Consider the following 19340-nt stretch of genomic DNA (forward strand, 5'->3'; position numbering starts at 1 on the left):
ACCCTTTAATCCTAAGGTTCATCTGCCGGGGCCAAGCGAGCTTGGACGGTGGCAGCGAGGTCCTTAGGACGTAGGTGGGTTGCCTTTAAGGGCTAACGAGCTCCACCTGCCCGGGAGTGGCCCTGACCGGGAATCGAACCCGGGTCTCGGCGGTGATAGCGCGGCGCCTTTACCAGTAGACCACCAGGGGCTCCATTCTTGATATGTAATCAGCTAAAAATTCACCATTTTAATAACTTAATGATAGGAGAATCTTAATGGATGAATAAATATACTGGCAACACAACAATCTACTGAGGGCTGTATTCACATCCACTTTGTGCATCATCTCCTAACATGACCATCCTTTGGGCTGAAAAGACCGACCCTTCTATTTCATTTTTTGTGTAAGTTAAAGAAAAGCGTTTTTAGTGAAGCCTGGGTTATCACTGGTGGATTTAAGCCATATGACAGGTAGTTGCAATTGAGATTGCTGCATTACTACTGCAATTTTTTGGACTTAACTGTAGATGCAGTTAAAGGCAAAGCTTATACATATAGCATTTCTAAATTGATTCCCAGGAGATAGGTTTGTTAATCAGAACATCATCAAAGCTTACAAATGATTAATGTTTAAGGAGTCTCACTGGACATGAATGGTGGGAAATTGCTGTCAATATAAATATTCCCTTCATATAAACAATGAGCCAGAGGTGCTACAATTTGAAAAATATTGATTCTGTTAGAGTTAAACCCTGTTAGAGTTGGCATTTTCTATTATGTACTCTGTCTGTAGTATAGTTAAAAGTTATTAATTTTTTTCATTAACTTTTTAAGTTAAAATAGGTATGGTCTACTCTTTGAAAATTCATTCACAGAATCCCTTAAATATCTCCCTTCTAGAGGCTCTTCTTCTAATTTGGAAAAAAGTATACAGAAAATACACGTGTGTAACTTTAGCATTTTATATACACACGCATATATATGAATGAATTCACTGACAGCAATCAAACTGCATAATCAAAACATCATTGTTTTTTTGCTGAGTGCTCACTTTTCCGAACGTGGTCAGAGGGAGGATGGCAAACAAGGAATTACTATCAATGATGTTCTTTTCAGATGTGCCCAAATAGTGCCTTTCTTGGATACAATTTAGAATAAGAAGCATCTTTTGATCCTTTGCTGTGTTTGAGTAGGTAGACAACAGCAGGGTTGATTTTTAAAATTTCTGTCTTATTTGCACTTAACTGGAAGTTGACAGTTCTTTCTGCCAAGGGTGGAGGTGTTTGCCTGAATTTTGTGTGTTAGCAGGTAACACAAACACTTATTGCCTTGTTCATTCACAGAAATTTGCTGCTGTTCAGCAACCAGCAAAAGAGATAACATGTTAAACCATATTGGAGCTATGTTTGAACCGAGATTCGTCTCCTGGCTGAATGAACTCTGCAAACACAAGCTTGTACGCAGGCATGGGTATAAGGCAAGCAGGAAAGAGCTATGGAAAGAGAGTAGATGAGGTCTCTTAGTAATGTCCACCCTGACCCCAAAATTGATGAACTGGTCATGGCTACTGCTGTGCCCACAGTGCAAATAGTCCATAATGTCTTGGAAAAGCACATTTAGCATCAAGAAGACAAGCTGGCCTAAAATCTTCAAAATTGCAGTGGCAGAGGGGTAAAGACCTTGAGTATGAGAGCAAGGAGCCTCTACTTGGGACTGCTGGTAGGTGTCTGTTATTCACAGAGAACTAGGGAAGCTGCACTCCCCTTCCTACCTATCAGCCTCAGACCCATTGTAGTCAGGCATTTATTTAATGAATGTTTTTCTTCACATGCATTCTTTCACAAGAGGACAGGGCCCATGTGACATAGCTCCAAGATTCCTCTAGAACCTTCATGGATGTCTAGGGGGAGACATGAGGAACATCATTTAGGTATAACCTGTGAATAAGCAATAGTTAGGGAATGGCCCCAGAAGTTTTATATACAGCTTTACCTGTGCCAGGCAGGCTTGCCACACCACTCTCAAGTGGGGAGGTTCCTGAAGTTTGTGTAAAAGTGATGAGGGACACCAGCTCCTGTCCTCTCCACATATGAAAGTCATGTGCTCACTATCTGGTCATCCAATTCCCAAAGACAAAGTGTTCCCACCAGTCTGTCTCCTGAACACAACAGTCACTGAGGCCAGGTCTCATAAAAGACATTTTTTCCCTTCACCTGGAAAAGAAGTGACAGATGGCGGGCAGGAATTTATTCAAGATATCCATCTGGGCACTGCCTTTGCAGCTGCAGGATTAGATCTGGATCCCTCTGTTGCAACACCTTGCAGCATGTGTTCTCCAAAGGTGCGAAGGGACGGGAAGCATTTGGGTCATGAGTGCCAGAAGTTTTGAATGGACGGGTACAGAGCTTTTGCTTCTGAGTTTTGGTATGGGTGATGGTATTGCAGATACAGAGGAAAGGGACGTGTGATGATTACTGGAGGTTTCTGGGACAGGTTCACTTAATAAAGGGGTGAAACCACATGTGCAACAGAAGCGCTGAGGGACATGGCCAAGTAGTACCAAATCTTGCATTAAGCTCCCAAAACCAAGCACTTCTGAAATGAAAAGGACATCATCAAGCTACTTCAAACTAATGGCCTTTCCCTCTTGCATCCAACAGTTTGCTAATCCCCGATGCAGCCGGTGGTCGGGATTGTCTCATAGACCGGGGAAAGCCTACTAGACCTTTTACCGGGGACCGTGCGGGACGGCGGAGGCGGCACTTCGGGGGCAGGGGTGCAGAGGAGGTGCGGGGGGGAGCAGCCAAGCCGCGAACACGACCGCGTCCTGCGCTGGCCGGAGCGCAGGCAGGGCCGTGCCAGGCCGCGGCAGCGGAGGGGGCGGTGCTGGCGGCGGGGCGGCTCCCGCGGGCGGTGCGGGCCGGGGGCCGGGGCTGGGCGGGCGTGGGACGGAGCCGCGCCAGAGCAGCGAGCGGAGCCTGCGGCAGGTGCGGCACCGCGGCCGGCGGAGGGGCGGTGTGCGGCCGCCGGCAGGTCAGCGGGGCTCCGGGGGGACAGGAGGGCTCCCGGGCGGCTGCATCCCTGCGGGGCTCCCCGGGCGGCTGCATCCCTGCGGGGCTCCCCTTGCCCGCGGGGCGGCTGGAGGGGCAGTCGGGGAGGGGCAGCCGGGCAGGGGCGCGGGCAGGTGCAGCCCTCGGGGTGGCCTCTGCCACCTCCCCACAGCCGGGCGTGGGGACCGCGGGGCTGAGATAAGGAAACTTGTGCCTTCTCAACAGGGAGCTGACCTTGGGACTGTGTCACTGGTGAGGAGTTTTTTTGCAACGTGACTGCAGTGCGTGCAGCAGATTGGACTAGCATGACATCCTTGCTTAGTCTATTGGCACGAGATGAAATAATTTATATCTAGCTATGTCCTTCTGTGCTCTACAGAAATCTGCTGTATTCTTTAATCACGTTGGTCTTGCACAAAGTTAACGGCTTTGCATATCAACTTCTTCAGTAGTTTGTGGCAAGAGTACAGACTTTAGAATAATCGACTTTAGAATAATCAGTAGAGTAGAAGGGTTTTTAATAACTGCAATTGTACTTGCTTCTGTACCTGGATAGAGAAATTTGCTCTGTGGGCCAGTTCTGATAACTGCTTTTCAGTTGTGTAAGGTTTAGATGTACATGCTACTTATTGGCTGAAAGAATCTGGTTTCTGGTTCGAGGATTTCATATGTTGGAAGACCAGTCTGCTGGTTGATTCTGAGAGTGTTCCAGTTTTCAGACACCTGAGAAAGCCTTCTGAGTCTGTTACAATTAGTAAACGTATTTGGAAGTCTTCCCCAAACCTTATTTATTGTGGGGGTGCTTATTATATGATGTCACTCAAATGCGTGATACTAAACTAAAGGATGAGCATAATATATTTACTTGAAGAACTGTGTTAAGCAGTTTCCTTAGGAAATTTAGTTTTCAGCACAAAGACTTTGATAGGATACAGTGTGTTGAAGATGTGGAAAATCAAGACAAATATATTTGGAGATGCATAACAGGAATGTTGCATTTCCTGGTAGTTGTAACTTTGGAGTCTGTGTCTGGTATCAGTACTATCTAGGATTCTGGACAACAAGATTCCATCAGAGTCTTACCAGTTAGGAGATGAGTAGGAAAGATGTTCAGAGGTCTAGAGAACATAACCCATGGGAAAACAGTGAAAGAACTGGAATGTTTCAGTCTAGGGAAGCAAAGACTGATGAGAGATGTGATAACAATCTTCAGCTGTGTAAGTGGTTGCTGCAGAGTGGTGGGAAGCAAACTCTTCTCCACATCCAGTGGAGACATAACAAGAACCAGCACGCTGAGCTGCTGCAGGAGACATTAGGTTAAATCAGTAGGGAAAGTCCTGTGTAACTGTACAGGTAATTGCACACTGATTGTCCAAACAATCACTTACCAGAAATCCTAGCGACAAAGGTGATCTTTCCTTCCTGTTGTTGGAGACATTAAATGACCTCTTCAGGGCCCTTAAAGGCTCCTGGGTGGCAGAGGCTACCAGGAGGCCAGCCTGTGAACTCACACTCTTGACGATGATCATGCATATAAAAGAACCAGATTTGTAAGGTAAACATGGCTCAGTAATCCATTTATAGTAATTCACTTACATGCCAAACTTTTCTACCAGATTTTGTGATTCTTCTTTCTGCTCAAACTGCATTTGCCATTGTAGTCTAAGAACAGTTGTGGATGATCTGCTCAAGAACATCATGTCTTGGTTTGGCACCATCACAACTTGTAAATTGGGTTATGTGTAAATTTTAGGAGATCTGAACTTAGTTTCGAAGTACAGTTATGCAAATTGTATCGTGTTGTTTCCTTCAGATCCTCAGTAATAACAGTGTGTCTCAGGGAGTCCATGAGGCAGAATACTTTGGTTTAATTTATGTCTATCTTGGCTGTGATCATCATCTTGGAAACTACTTGGAATATAATTCACTTCTTAAACATACTTTGAAATGTGTAGTTTGTCCTACTGCATTTAACAAGGGTTTGCCTGGTCCAATTATCACCCCAACTAATTACAGAAATAGTTGACTGAAAGGAGAATTGGTGGTTTTCTTCCCTTACCTCCATTACCTAGAGGGTTTTGCTGCTTTGCTCAATTTTTTTCTTTTATTGTGTTATTCTTTGTATTGTTATTATCAATTTATATGTTAATTATATTACAAATTCTACCACATTCTTTGCTTCCTGCAACTACTTGTGAAATTAGCTTCTCAGTCCAAAAAAGGATCACTTAAGGTTTTTGAACATCCCTGTTTTATAAGAGTGGGAACAGACAAGGCCTAACCTCTATTTCTAGGTTGTCTCTATTTGTTATTAATTGGTGTCCCTCGGTTCTGCTCTTGCTATTTTTGAGGGGCATTGGATAAAGCCGGTTCAATCTTTCTGTTGTCTTTTTCTGAAAAGGGAGGCTTTTTCAGTGCTCTTAGTCATCTGTATTATTAACATGTCTTTGTTTCCACCTTTTTTCTTTTTTTTGAGGTGGCATGTCATGAGCTGAGCCCAGTAAACCTGCTGAAGATGTTCCGTTCCTGGGGCATCTTCTGCTTCTTCCTTCTCACAGAATGTTCTAAGGATCATCGAGTGGAGTTCTCAAGTGAATGGCCCTTTCAGGGATCAAACCCATGACCTTAGCATTATTAGCACCCTGCTCCAAACAACTGAGCTAATCTCAGCTGCCTCCCATCACACCCACAGTGGTGTGGCAGGCTGGAGTGCTTGTAGAGACCAAGATGTGCCTTATAAAATGTTTTGGTTTTTATGATGTTGGTTTGTTGCACTGGACCACGTCAGAGTTTCTCTGAATCATCAGAAAGGACAAATTTTGTCAGGGCAGAGCAGCAGGGTGGTCCCCATGAAGGGGTGGCAGGGATGGGCCTGGGCTGTCTCACTGCCCCAGCTGGGAGCAGTGTTTGGGGGCACCAGGGCAGCCCCAGCCCTGCACATCAGGCACCTCCCTGGGGATGGGCTGGGGCCAGGCTGGGACATGAGCCTGTGATGGGGTCTGGCTCCATGGGGCCCATGGCCAGGCAGGGCTGGGCTGTGGGGAGCTGGGACAGGGGATGACGGCCCCAGGGTGCTGATGCGGGTTCCTGAGCTGTGGGAAGGGACTGGTCAAGTGCCGTGAGGTCCTTGACACATTTCAAAGCTTTGTTAATCCAAATTGTGTGTTGAAAATATATGAAATCTGCCCATTACCACTGTAGTGGGTACTTGAAGTATCCAAAGATGTGGGTTTTAGGGACGGTAAGCAAACAGAGAGTGGAATGCCAGCTTTGCCATTTGTGCCAGGGTGACAGTCACAAGGAGGCTGTCAGAGAGTTTACCTTCCGCAGTTACACAATATGGCATAACCTATAGAACTGGAATTTTCTGTGATGGAGACACATGTGCTTCAGCACCCTGTCCTTCTGCAGCTGGAGTGTGTAGGGCTGGAGGGTTTAATGCCTGCTGTGCATTCTCTGCCTGGAGAATCCAGTGCACCTCTTTGAGCACCCGTGGCAACCAAGCTCAGATCTTTGGGTTGGAGATGGCTCCATCAAGCAGGTCTGCTTGTAAATAGCCAATGCTACTAGTTCAGAGTAAAATTTAGGAATAAGCAGAAAATTGTTAAGGATGTTGCTGTACCATGGCAATACGTATTGCTTATTGCTTTGTTAAATACCCCCCCCCCCCATAAATAATCAAGGCTTGACATTTCCTCCCTGGTTTTGCCCATAGAAATAGACTGAGCCCTGTGAGGCTTCTGTGTTGTGTCATTTAGAACTGGACTGGCTGCAGAAAAATGCAATATATGGTAGAAAGAACTTAGACCTGTGGGGGCATAGACAAAATGGCTTGAGAGGCTTTTTCCTTCTCTCTAGTTTCTTTGGTACTGGGGTACTGTGAAACTTAAAAAGAAACTTTTCCAAGTTACCATTAATCTGCATAGGCATTGTTTTAAAGCAGCACTGATTGATTTAGCCTTCGAGGGTAGATGTCAGGCACACTATTCATGATTAACAGCAGATAGAAACCAGGGAGATGAGTATTGTTGATCATACTGTATTATACTGTGAGTGGAAAGAAGAGTACAAAGTAAATATGTGTCAAACTTTTGGAATTTTATGTACAATTTCAGTGTTGGATTGAGTAATCAATCTTTCTATCAGTGTGTTTCATACTGTAGTAAAATAGGCTTTAAGTAATAGCTGCTCTAAGTAAAACATACAGGAACTGGAACGAGACCCATTCTCCATAACTAAGAACATGCAAAAATTGCAAGGAAATTTGTTTAAACTAGATGTGGCAAAAAATAAAACTATCATTCATGCCAGTGATATTTACTTTTTTTCTTGAATTTTTGGTCAGTTCGAAGTAAGCCTGTTAAGAATACTGCATTAGCACATAGGAAATCTACATTTCCACCTTGAATAGTTATACTTTAAAGCCTCTTCATAATTCAGATTTTTGTATTCCAAGATTTTTCTCTCTGTGATTAGCTCTAGTAGCTTGCTCTGAAGCTCTGGTTTGAACTAGTAACAGAGAAAGGCTGGAGGCTTCTTAGCAACAACAGAAAGAAATACTGATGTGGCAAAATGAGATGGTTATGGAGATTGCAGAGGGGAAGACAAAGAGGGTATGGGATCAATCACAGGTCCTCTGGGGCAGGAGAGGTTGGGAAGTGGCTGCAAGGGTCCTTTGGCTGTTAGGGGTGGGGAGTCTTCTGGCAGCTGACAAGGGGCCAGAGGCATGAAGAGGGCTGGGGGTATTTTTAGGACAGGGAGGATTTGGAAGAGCTTGGTGGCAGCAGGGTCTCTTATTCCCTCACACTTTCCATCCAGATCAGTTCTTCTCATTGTCTTCTGCACTGTCCCATGTTGTGGGGTGCTCTTGTCACCTCTGCAGCCATACATTTTTTGTCAAGCTAACATTTTTTCTTTCCCTCTTCAGTGGCCCCTACCAATCCCTCTCAGACTTTGGGAAAAGGGCTGGGAGTCTCAGTGTCTCTTGTTCTGGCTGTTGGGAAGATGATAAAGGGAGGTATGAAGAGGGGTAAGGGGACTGTGCAGAGGTGAGGACAACGCTTCAGTAGTCATAAAGAGCAAGATTTGCTTCTTGTGGAGTCCTGAGTGAGGTGAGAGATGTACAACAGAGAGGTATAGCAAGTCTGCCTCCTGCACACTCATCTCTGTCCTTGGAGATGGTGTCAAGAAGTACTGTGTAAATACAAGGTGCTGATCAGCGGTTTAGGGTGTAGCTCTGCCATCCCCATCTTTTTTGGAATAGGTAAAATATACTGGTAGTCGTGGACTACTTACAAGTGTGCAGGTTTGTGTTTGGGTGTAAAAGATGTTGAATGGAGAAGTGATCATTTTTTGTATGTTTTTGTATGTTTTAATTGAGAAGATTATCTGGAGGGCTCTAAATGTGTCTGTCTCAACATGGCATGTTTACAGCTATATATGTGCAGTGTGACAAAACTTGTAGGATATTTTAAAAAGATTTTATCTGTGGAACATGCTGGAAAAGTGTCTTTATTCAAGCTGTCTTTGAAAGGGAGAAATTGAGTTGTCGGAATGAAGTGTGTCCCAACTTCTGTGGTTGGAGTGTACATTAACGCTGCCATTTGATTAGATCAGAGGATTTTTGTATATTTTAAAGAACAATTACTCTACCCAAAGCTATTTTTTGTGTATTTTTTTCCTTTTCTTTTGGTGTAAATTTTCCAAGCCATGGTTATGATAAAACATGTTCTAACTTTCCTGAACTGATTTGTATCCTACATCAACAGAAAGTAGAAAAAAAAAAAACAACACCCCAGAGCTCTAGTCTGAAATTAAGCCAACAATTTTCAAAGCATGCCAGCTTGTACTTTCCAAAATATAACAATCTGTACTTTCTTCATTAAGTAGAGTTAATTATTTCCAAAAGTTTTTTTTTTCAGTCAAATCTGTTTCAGCATATAAAAATGAGCCTAATTAGTGTGACTTGAAGACATGTAATTGAAGAGTGCTGCAGCTGGTGTAACAGCAAGACTACATCTAGGCTCAGCCTTTAACAGACACTTGGGAAGTCTTTGTTTGTTTCTTTTGGTCTCAGTAGGTAGTGCCAATTCTCACCCCCTTATGATCTCTCTAATTCCACAAGAGCTTGCAGTATCACATGTGGAGAGGTCAAGATAACTTTGCATAGTTCTATCAACAGTACAATTTATAAAATACCAGGTTATTGAGCTCAGTGTAATGTCTTGTGGTATAACCCTGGCTCACTAAAGTGTGCAGAATAATGTAAAGTACTTACTGCCTTCAATGTCCCCAGATGCAGTAATTTCTTTTTCTTAGTCCTTTACCCACCTGGCATCTCCTGGGTGTCTCTCTTGGAGCTGTGTCCCAGACAGACCTCATTAGAGAGAGATCTAAGCAAAGCTATTTAAATAACTTTCTCTTTAATTGCAGCTCTCCTTGACCAGATCAGCATGTTCCTCCTTACTTGCACTTGGGATCTGACCCTGGTTTTCTACTGTTTCCTGTTTCCTCATTGCACATACAGAAGATAGAATAATATTTCCAGTTAAATAAAAAGGCAGAGGAGAAAATAGATACTGTAGCATAGCTGCACTGTCCTGTGTGGAGAAGAGGGGGCAGACACATCTGTGCAATGACTTAAAGGGTGGGGGAATTATGCAGAACATGACTTGAAGATGGAAGAGGTGGGAGTGGACCATGCAGAACTGTTAGCTTTGTAAGTTCATTTATTTCTCAACTGTGGGAAAAGTTTCAAAACAAAAAAGCACTCTGTGGTAAGTGGCTCTGAGGTTAGACTTTATGCCCAAGACAAAAACCCAGGGGAAAGTTACATAATGTTGAACTTCCATTTTATCAGAGGTTTGATTGCCTATGGGAGGTGGATAGGGGAGTCTCCAGCTCTTCAAGTCTTGACCCCGATAGCACAGGACTGTAAGGCGTAAAGTAGGTCACTGTTGGCAGAATATGAGCCAAACTGAATGTTAGTGTCTTGGGAAGGAGCTGTGTGCCTTCCTTCCCCAAGTGGAATGGTATCTGGCTGCTTATGACTTTTCCATTAGGAGGGAACAGAACTGGGTGAGAGAACTGCTGAGATATACCATGAGATTCACTGTCAAGTCATGAGGTAGAGCAGTGTGGGAAAGTACAGCCAAGAACCTTGGAGCTAGAGTACAACCCTTCGCAGTAACTTAAAACAAAGGAAAGGTTATGTGGAAATGCAATAATAAAAGGTGTTAATATGTGGAGGGGAATTTTCAGAGGCAAAGCACCTAATTATCTTGCTTACTAGAAGGAAACAAATTCTCACCAATTGAAAAGAAGTCCTCTTTGTCTTTCAGAAGGTGTCACTTGCAGAGGAAGTGAGTATCAAATGGCAAGCCTAAAAAAACCAATCATATAAATTAAATGGCTTTTTGAATAGCTTTGTCTGGAAGTTGAAAGAAAAAGAGAATGGGGAAATAAAGGCAATTAAGAGACCTAGAGGCATTTTTCCTATCCCTGAAAAATGAAATTGAGAATCTTTCAGGTCCTCTTTAGAATGACACATGCCATGAGAAATTACTGATGATAAAATGTAGCTACATGCTAGCAGTATATTAAATTGTGAAAACTGCAGTATACTAGAAAATAAAATGATAAAGGAATTTGTTGCTGTTTTACTACCGTGGAAAGGAATAAGGGGTAGGGAAGGGAAAGAAGATTTGCTGAATAGGAACAACAGCAAATTCTTTTTAAAGGTCCTGGACAATGGAGGTTTATGTTTGTTATTCCCTGGTGAATTTTCAATGAGGAGAAAGGAATGTAATTGTATGCTCCTGTGATTAAGTCCATTTGCTGTTCAGAGAGGCCCACATGGCCATGGCGTGCTCATGACTGGGCTGAAATGAATATTGACAACTTTTGCCAAAAAGGAGAGGGAAGCCAGAGTGCAGAGGATTTCATTAAAAAGCTCAAAAGAGAGGACAGCTGCACCTAATTTTCAGAAGCACATAGTTGTCTTCAAGGAAGCCAAGCGGTACCAAGAGTAAAGCTTAATTTTTATTTCCTAAAGACTAATAGCATTCCATTTATTTTCTTTTCTTTTCTGATCTGGATTTAAATAAGTTATCTACCCTCAGAAGTTTTTCTAGCAAAGAAGAATTACTTCTCTGTATATGCATAAGTATACCTATTTATGCTAAGTACTCCCCATGGATTATTAGTAGCTCATGGTTTGATGGTACCTCAGAGTAGCAAGCAAAAGTCATTCAACAAATCCATCCTGGAGCTGTCCAGTAGAGAGCATTTCATTTGCAGAAAACCTGATTCTCTCTGCTCTTCTACACTTGACCACACGCAGTTTTGTATTTGTTTCATGGGTCACTCTATCTGATTTTTAAATAAAACTGGGTGATATATGTCTTCTGCTCCTGCAGAGTTACTTAGAGGATGCCTTTTGAGAAGTTGGACAACTGCAGGCAATGAAATCTTGCCTAGAAATCAAAATGCTGTGAAAATTCTGTTATATGGTGATTTCTTCCTGAAAACTCTGCTATACTAATACCAAAATAGAATTTAAGCACTGATTGTTGATACCTGAAGTAAATATATAATCACTTTAAATCAGTAACCTATTTTCTAGTTTGAATACAGAGGAAATAGCTTTTGTTTCCTGAAAACGAACAGGCCAAGATGTAAAGAATATTTTGATACCGTGGAAAATAATAATAATTATTATGACAATTACTGGGAAATAATCCTATGTACCTTTGTGACATAGACATTTTGACACATTTTTCCTGCAGTGGTTGTTTTCTAGTTTTTATTTGTTTATACCTTTTTCACTGGTTGACATTTTAAATCTGGTATTGTTGTCATGGAAGTTTATTTTACAATATGGCTGAGAAGAAACTGGCTTTCTTTATTTGTTTATTCTCTTTTTTCAGCTTAATACTCTGAGAACCAATAATCGTGTGCATAGATAGAGTTCATCTTTAACAAATTCGTTCATTTTAAAACATACAGGATAGCATTTGATTTTAAAGATCTAAAATATTAGGCAATGCTTATGGATTATGTTATAGTTGCTAGTTGTTATGGGTAAACTATAGCTAAATTGATTGCGAATTTGGATCAATTATATAGACCAAATAAGAACCAAGAATCTAATCACACATCTTGGAATACTGCTCAGAAGCAAGAAAATCCATTTTAGTCAGTGGACCAATTTTTATAGTTTAAGTAAGAGAACAGTATATGATATTTTACACACCATCTTTGACTGTTGATGCTATACCCTAGAGATTCTTCCGAGGAGACTTTTTTTTGGAAAGAGATGACTCTTACACAGTCATTCTGAAAGTCATTCAAGTGCCAGAATACAAAGTCATTCTACTGCCAGAATAAACCCTGGAAACACTGTAAGCATTTGCTCTGAAACACTGTGATAGTCAAGATTTGTGTTATTGAGAACACAGAATAGATTAAAATTCCCTCTTGTATATAAACTCATCTTTTAAAATAAACATGTAATCTACCTGTTTTTCTAAGAGCACTGATTTTACATTTTCTAAGAGTACCAGTCTGACATTTAAAAAAAAACCCTCATCTCAAGTTAAGTAACTCTGGAATATGTCTGAAAATGCATTGGGCATCTTAAGAAATGTCAAATTCTGGCACAAATATAACATATTGTGTTCCTTTCACTTTTTGAAAAAAACCTTTTTGTTAAAACTTATGATAATATAAAATCTGCTTTTTTAAGATTGTGGTATTCGTCTGAAAGGTAAGCTGTACGCCTCTTTATTCGAGAAAACGCGACCTGTGCTTTGTTCAGACCTGTCTGATACCTTGTCCTAGGCCCTAGTAAGTGTGCCATGTTGTTTTATTCATTCTTTTGCAACCTATATTGGTGACAGTAGATATTTTTTAATGGAATCTATGGAAAATAAGTTACACATCTTGTATGTTTTGAGATATGGGAACTACTCTGGAAGAATTAATCTGAGCTTTTGAAAGAAAAGATGTTGCCTAAACTGCTCTAACCTCTAAACTGCTGTAACCTCTAATGGCCATTTAATGCACCTGTTGCTAATTTAAGTCAAGTTAGCTGATTCAGAAATGTGACCCTCGTGAATTCTTTATTTTTAAATAATTTATTATTTATAAATTTATAAATTTTTTATAAATTCTGGGCCCTTTCATGTCAAAAAGAAGTAAAGAGCAGAACTGTTTGCACTGTTCTCTTGAACAGAAAAGTTGCAAGTGGAACGGCATGAAAGAGTCAGAATAGAATTATAAAATTGTTAAAGTCGGAAAAGCAGTGCCACAGAAAGGGATCTGGGGGTCCTGGTTGATGGCAAGTTGAATATGAGTCAGCAGTGCCCAGGCACCCAGGAGGGCCAACCGTGTCCTTGGGGGCATCAGGCAAAGCAGTTGCCAGCCGGTCGAGGGAGGGGATTGTCCCGCTCTGCTCTGCAGGGCCTTGAGGGAGCAGCTGAGGTCACTTGGTTTGTTCAGCCTGGAGAAGACTGAGGGGAGACCTCTTTGCAGTCTGCAACTTCCTTGTGAGGGGAAGAGGAGGGGCAGGCACTGATCTCTTCTCTGTGGTGACCAGTGACAGGACCTGAGCTGTGGCAAGGGAGGTTCAGATTGGATATTAGAAAAAAGTCCTTCACTTAGAGAGTGGTTGGGTGCTGGAACAGGCTCCCCAGGGAAGTGTTCACGGCACCAAGCATGACAGAGTTCAGGAAGCATTTGGACGACACTCTCAGGCACATGGTGGGACTCTTGGGGATGGTCCTGTGCAAGGCTAGTAGATGGATCGAATGATCCTTGTAGGTTCCTTCCACCTTGGCATATCCTGTGATTCTGTGATACGAACTCCAGCTGTCAACCCAGCACCATCACCATGTTCACTATTAAACCATGTCCTCAAGGGAAAGTCTTTGGCTGTTTACTGTATGGGTTGTAATATTGTAAAATACATAATCTGTCAGAGTAGTCTTCGGTAGGTCTTCTGGTAAATAACGTTTAATTATTGCTCGAAAGAGGGAGAAAAGTGCCTTGTTTATTCTGGTTCCCTTGTGCAAACCTAATAGGGTGTGTGGGTGATGAGTGCTTTTGACTGGGATCACTGCTGAGTGTAGTAGCAAATCTCATCCCTGGGGGCTGGATAGCTCTCTGACCCATATGTTGAAGATTTCTTCATAGTCATGGAGTGGGAGGAAAGAATTCGCCTTCTTGCCATGAGCAACCTAGCAAGATGAAACAGGATGGTACCTTCCACCCCCACTCCATCCTTAGGATGCCAGCTTGTGGGAATTGTCTGCAATGGCTGAGAGATAATTTTCTGCAGTTTTGAACACTGAGTTTTCTAAGAATTTCCAAGTGCATAACAAACTTGTATGTCCCTGTCTGTGGGAATTGTTACAAAATCAAACAACTCTCAGTCTTGAAGGTAGTTCTCACAGTGCTCTGGAGATTTGGAATTGCACTAATTGCACTATTAAAACCTGATTAGCAAATGTCTGAAGATTAAACAAAATAAGTGGCCAGTAGCCCAGACTATCTGGAGTGAGATAAAAGAAAAAGCAAAGATATAGGAGGTAAAAGGTTAAAGTAGTATTATAGGGTTCAGGGACTTTTTCATGGGGAGAGATGAGATGGTACTTACATTTCTGCTAGCTTAGTAGTGGGAGAATCACTCCCCAGCATCATCAAGGTTCATTGTGAAACAGGAATATGATATCTAGGCAGTTATGATACAGATACAGACTGATGTATCCAACTAGAAAGTATCACATCTGAAAATTCAAGCACACAAAGATGTGGGAAATATTTTTAAAATGTTAAAAGAAGCATTGACCCCTAAACAATGAAAGAGAAGAGCTAGTTAGTTGTGAAAGGGGAAAAGCCACCACAATTTTTTAAAGAACCATATGGAATAAAAGGGCACTTTTTCTTCATTTAGGTAGAGAGGCTGGGGTTGGAGGAGTGAGGAAGAGACACTCGTTTTATTCCTGTCTCCCACTTAGACTCCCACAGCCTCAGAACAGTACTGACCAGGACTACATGCAGCTTCTGCATCATCAGTCCCCACGACCCAGGAGTCCTCCAGAATCCTTCAGATATCTGAGCTCTGGTTCTCTCTCAGTGACCTGTAGCAATGCTCCTGACTCCCCTCCCCTCTTTCCCTGGTCCCTGCAAGGAGCTAAATTACTTCATTAGTGGTGATTCTTTCAATAATCAGAAACAGGTTTATTAGCAGACACTGAGAGATATCTACAACAGCAGTGCTTCCTAGATCATCCAGAATAATCATTGTCATCAGTTTATTCTATGTAGATGACTGCAGAGATGTTGTGTTTTTTTTGGTGTCGCTATTCCATAGATAATCACCTCAATATATACTGTTGCTCCAGGGTGCCGCAGCCTGGTTCGCACCAGGGCTGGGACAAAGTAGACCATCCATGTTTGGATGTTGTCCATGTGTGAAGTTGTATTAGGTTTGCATGGCCAGGTTTTGGTATTTGGAGGGTTAGAGCGGTGGCTTCTCCGAGAAGAGAAGCTTCCGCTCTGTCTGACAGAGCCAGTGCCAGCTGGCTCCCAGACAGATCCACTGTTGGCCAAAGCTGAGACCATCAGTGATGGTGGTAGCACCTTTGGGATAATGTAGTGAAGAAGGGTGATAAAATCTGTGCAATGGCAACTGCATCCAGAGAGAGCAGTAAGCTGCCCCTACAGCCCAGGGAGGTCCACAGTGGAGTGGAGATCCACCTGCAGCCCCTCAGGGACCCCACTCTGGAGCAGGCAGATGCCCAAAGAAGCCTGTGATCCTGTGGGAAGCCCACAGTGGAGTAGGCTGTTGGCAGGACCTGTGGCCCCATGGAGAGAGGAGCCCATGCTGGAGCAGGTTTACTGGCAGGACTTGTGACCCCACAGGGACCCACAGTGGAGAATTTCATAAAGAACTGCAGCCTGTGGGAAGGACTCATATTGGAGAATTTCTTGGAGCACTGTCTCCCAAGGGAGGGACCCCATGCTGTAGCATGAGAGTCTTCCCCCTAAGGAGGAAGGAGCGACAGAGACAATGTGTGATGAACTGACTGCAACCCCTATGCCCCATACCTCTATGCCTCTGGAGGAAGGAGGTAGAGAATTTGGGAGTAAAGTTGAGCCTGGGGAGAAGTGACGGGTGTGGTGAAGGTGTTTTTAAGATTTGCTTTTATTTCTCATGATCGTACTCCAATTTGTATGGTAATTTTCCCAATTTTCCCAAAATTGAATCTGTTTTGTTTGTGACAGTAACAGGTGAGTGATCTTTCCCTAGCCTTAACTCAAGCCCTTTGTTATATTTTCTCTCCTACTTCCAGCTGAGGTGGTGAGTGATAATGTGGCTTTGTTGGGCACCTGGCCTCTAGCCGGGGTCAACCCACCACAGGACAAGGCTTTTTAGTAGAAATAGGAAATTAATCTGAGATCTTACAATAACAAACATACTAAAATGAAAAAACCTGTTGAGATGCCTACCTGGGACATTGGAAAATACTGGTGTTTTTCCTATGTCAGGAAAAACAACATCCAGGGAGAGGTTTGATCTTCTGGCTTACTTAATAGTTTTTCATAATGCTACTTACCTGTGTGAAACAATGCTGAAAGGAGAGAAATATCCAACCCAGAGACATGGCTTGAATAGTACAGGACACCCCTGGCCTTCTGCCCACCCTGCACCTCTGCAAAACCTTCTTGGTGTGATTTGTCCATTCATTAGTTGCTCAACTCTTCAGCTACTGTGTCCTTAGTTGCTTGGTGGACTGAATGAAAACTGTATGGTTAGGACCATAAAGGTGCTTTATAAATGTAATAAAGATAATTGTCTTCATAGAATCGTCTGTAAGAGTCATCACAGTGTAAAGAAAGTGAGAAGGAATACTTGCTGGAATATCTTTAATCTTCTTACAGGGGTAAAGCAGCTGGGCATGGAGCTTGTGCGTTGTTTTAATTTTTGCTTGGGACCATACTGTATTTGGAACTGCGAGTGTTTCTCAAAGTACCACATATTGGATATACTTGAAAGAGTAAATGTTTATGTTTTTGCCTTCAAGCATGAATGTACTAAATTTCTTTTTTCTTCTCTCAAAAAACTGTTTAAAATCTTAAGGGTTTGATTTAACTCCCCTGAATACAACTGGAATTCTTTCAGAGTTTTCACTAGCTCATGTCCTAAATTCCTTTGGAATTTCTGCTATTTCCATTCCTTCAGCCATCACAGCCTCTTTTGAATGACTTTTCAATATTTTCAGTGTAAAGCAAGACTAAGTAAAAAGAACCCTATCATTTAAAAAGCATTGAATCGGAAAACCTAAAAATCCTTTTTGTGTGTTTGTTATATGATTCTTCTTCATTTGATGTCAATGAATTTATATATTGTTGTTAAAATGCTAACATATAATCAAATGGTTTAGAGGCCAGTCTACTTCACTATACCTTTCTATGTAGTCACAAGGCTGTTAGGTACTAAGTTAAATGGAATAAACATCCATTAAATCTATTGTGTAAAACAGTAACATCAAGTTTTGAAGCTTGAACAGATAGTTTAATCAGCTTTTCCTGTGGCTACAGATTGCTATTGGAAAAAAAAATATTAATCTAATTTACCTTCTATTGAATGTTTCTGGAAATGAGGGAAAAAGAGGATAGTTTAAAAATTGCAAAAAAACAAACTTTCAAATAAAGTTTTGAAACCTTTGGCCAAAGCGGGTCCATGGCATCAGTCTTATCCTCTCCAGCATTTGACAGGACTTAAATTAAAACTAATAGTATCATTAAGGATAATTTGTAGGAAAAGACACATAAATAACACTATTGTGATTGTTGCTGGAACGCAAATCTGTTTGAGGGATAAACAGGAGAAGGATTAGAAGAAAAAGATAGGGAGACAAAAAATATAATTTCTCTCTCTGATGCTGGTGCTTACTTGCAGGATGTAAATTAAGCCCATAGACTAATTCTTTCCTTCACATAGTAAACTTATTTTAAACCGCCTATTGAGTATTTCTTACAGCATCTCTCTTGTTTTCAAGGCAAATATTGCAGTCATGACATTGCAGGTAACAGCTAAGCCAACCTATCTTCCCTTTCTTAAAAGTGGAGAACAAAAATAAAAAGATGGAAAGAAAATAAATGTAAGGGGAAAAGAAAGCAGTGTGTGAAGAACTATTGGCAGAAAAGCGTGTCTGACATATCAGGACCTAGCTGAATCTGGTAACACTGCCAGTATTTTTGAGTCCTCGGCTGTTTTGCCTTTCTGAGAACTTTGAGACCACAGCAGTAATGGATGAGCAATTCTGTGTATCTCTTGTCAACTAGACATAATCCTAAAGTAGTATTTTAATTACATTAGAATTTCTTATTTGGGTTGAATCCATTTTTATGTTGCCTTTTGCCTCTTTTTATCAACACTTGTTGTTAGAGATTCTTGTACCTTTCTCTCAGACTTGAGCCAATTCCTGTAGTGGTTTCATTGTTAAATTATATATAATTATGTATAATTATATACAATTATTTTACGTAGTTTTTAATTATATGTGCCTCAGCAGAAGGCACTGGCCCAATTGAACACTACATTCCTTAGTGCAGACAAAATGCTCTCCCAAACTATTGTACCAGGCAGTAATTTTTATTGAATTGTTTTCTCTATTTCTTTTAGGTAACAGTTATTTGTACATGTGCACACTCAAAATTTGAACTTTTGGATTTCCTTTAGGAGTAAGTTGAAACATTTCTTATGCAGAATCCTATTATCGCATGCAAGGTCAATTTCAACTGTACAATTTCATTGTCAGATTTTATCCTAATGATTAGCTGGTTTGTTTTTCTTGGGTCTGTCCAAGGAGGGAAATTTCTGTGGAATTCAAGATGCTTGATAAAGAGAGAAATAACAGCACAGGCTTTTTTTGCAGACAGGATGAAATCACGGTTTCTAGGGAGACCTTAAATTAATTTGTTGCAGCCAGAACTCTGAGCTGCCAAGTGTGGTTACTTACATAAGTTGCTCATCTTATATGGTTTTCCAGTCAGTTGTGTGTCAGTCCAGTAGCTCCAATGCTGTGGTAAGCCTCCTTTTCTTTAACTCGTGGTAACTAATTGCTGGCTTCTGGCACAGCATTCTCTTGGAGTGGGAATAAATCCAACAAAATGCAAAGTGCCAGAATAAATTGAATTTAAAAATACAAGTCTTTTGTGACTTCAGATGTTGGAGCATGAATACAGACTTTCTCTGCTGTAGATGGGGGAATCTGAAAGTTTGTGTGGTTTACTGAAACA

The 19340-nt window shown here is 41.6% G+C and overlaps 1 protein-coding gene across 1 annotated transcript in view; it reads left to right on the forward strand.

Annotated features, from left to right (window-relative positions):
• Positions 1–2955: 2955 nt before the first annotated feature.
• Positions 2956–19340, forward strand: part of COL21A1 (collagen type XXI alpha 1 chain) — a 90482-nt gene continuing 74097 nt past the window's right edge. The window contains exon 1 of the mRNA XM_050316154.1: positions 2956–3015. The gene's annotated coding sequence lies outside the window, so the exon portion shown is untranslated. The remainder of the gene's footprint in view (positions 3016–19340) is intronic.

Source organism: Myiozetetes cayanensis, unplaced genomic scaffold, assembly GCF_022539395.1.
Source record: "Myiozetetes cayanensis isolate MyiCay16 unplaced genomic scaffold, myiCay2020 scf2-11, whole genome shotgun sequence".
In the NCBI taxonomy this organism is placed as follows: Eukaryota; Metazoa; Chordata; class Aves; order Passeriformes; family Tyrannidae; genus Myiozetetes; species Myiozetetes cayanensis.